The sequence below is a fragment of the Triticum aestivum genome, unplaced genomic scaffold (genome assembly GCF_018294505.1).
Source record: "Triticum aestivum cultivar Chinese Spring unplaced genomic scaffold, IWGSC CS RefSeq v2.1 scaffold126442, whole genome shotgun sequence".
Classification (NCBI taxonomy): domain Eukaryota; kingdom Viridiplantae; phylum Streptophyta; class Magnoliopsida; order Poales; family Poaceae; genus Triticum; species Triticum aestivum.
The window spans coordinates 1-1316 of record NW_025274811.1 but is presented as its reverse complement, the minus strand read 5'-3'; the positions used below and the strand labels follow the sequence as shown (position 1 = coordinate 1316).

Below are 1316 nucleotides of genomic sequence, written 5' to 3'. Positions count from 1 at the left end.
TCCCGCTCAACTACGGAGACGAGTTTTACCACGGTTCAACTGCACCAGTGCCTATTTACCATGGTTTCGACCCCTTTCAGAACACGCTTGCCGCCGCTAGACGCGTGAATAATGAGCAGCGAGCTAAAACTTACCGTAAACGTGCAAAATAATAAAACGTGCTAAACGTACGTCGCGCTCGTGCGTTTTGTTTTGCACGCGGTGCAAAAAAATTAAAAAGGGAATGCAACACGAGGACTTCCCAGGAGGTCACCCATCCTAGTACTACTCTCGCCCAAGCACGCTTAACTTCGGAGTTCTGATGGGATCCGGTGCTTTAGTGCTGGTATGATCGCATCCGACATGTTACCCCGTCTTCGTCCCTTATGCTTGCCCCTCCCAGCTCCACTACACACACGATTGCACATTCCTTTGGCCGCTCCCGCTCAACTACGGAGATGAGTTTTACCACGGTTCAACTGCACCAGTGCCTATTTACCATGGTTTCGACCCCTTTCAGAACACGCTTGCCGCCGCTAGACGCGTGAATAATGAGCAGCGAGCTAAAACTTACCGTAAACGTGCAAAATAATAAAACGTGCTAAACGTACGTCGCGCTCGTGCGTTTTGTTTTGCACGCGGTGCAAAAAAATTAAAAAGGGAATGCAACACGAGGACTTCCCAGGAGGTCACCCATCCTAGTACTACTCTCGCCCAAGCACGCTTAACTTCGGAGTTCTGATGGGATCCGGTGCTTTAGTGCTGGTATGATAGCCTCCAACATGTTACCCCCGTCTTCGTCCCTTAAGCTTGCCCCTCCCAGCTCCACTACACACACGATTGCACATTCCTTTGGCCGCTCCCGCTCAACTACGGAGACGAGTTTTACCACGGTTCAACTGTACCAGTGCCTATTTACCATGGTTTCGACCCCTTTCAGAACACGCTTGCCGCCGCTAGACGCGTGAATAATGAGCAGCGAGCTAAAACTTACCGTAAACGTGCAAAATAATAAAACGTGCTAAACGTACGTCGCGCTCGTGCGTTTTGTTTTGCACGCGGTGCAAAAAAATTAAAAAGGGAATGCAACACGAGGACTTCCCAGGAGGTCACCCATCCTAGTACTACTCTCGCCCAAGCACGCTTAACTTCGGAGTTCTGATGGGATCCGGTGCTTTAGTGCTGGTATGATCGCATCCGACATGTTACCCCCGTCTTCGTCCCTTATGCTTGCCCCTCCCAGCTCCACTACACACACGATTGCACATTCCTTTGGCCGCTCCCGCTCAACTACGGAGACGAGTTTTACCACGGTTCAACTGCACCAGTGCCTATTT

The 1316-nt window shown here is 50.7% G+C and overlaps 3 non-coding genes across 3 annotated transcripts; all 3 read right to left on the bottom strand.

Moving 5' to 3' along the window:
* Window positions 1-220: 220 nt before the first annotated feature.
* Window positions 221-339, bottom strand: LOC123178299 (5S ribosomal RNA). Its single transcript, XR_006489464.1, has one exon. It is a non-coding gene; the product is annotated as a 5S ribosomal RNA (ribosomal RNA).
* A 300-nt stretch (window positions 340-639) lies between these two features.
* On the bottom strand, window positions 640-758 carry LOC123178300 (5S ribosomal RNA). The gene has a single exon (XR_006489465.1). It is a non-coding gene; the product is annotated as a 5S ribosomal RNA (ribosomal RNA).
* Window positions 759-1059: 301 nt separating this feature from the next.
* On the bottom strand, window positions 1060-1178 carry LOC123178298 (5S ribosomal RNA). The gene has a single exon (XR_006489463.1). It is a non-coding gene; the product is annotated as a 5S ribosomal RNA (ribosomal RNA).
* Between the last annotated feature and the right edge of the window lie 138 nt (window positions 1179-1316).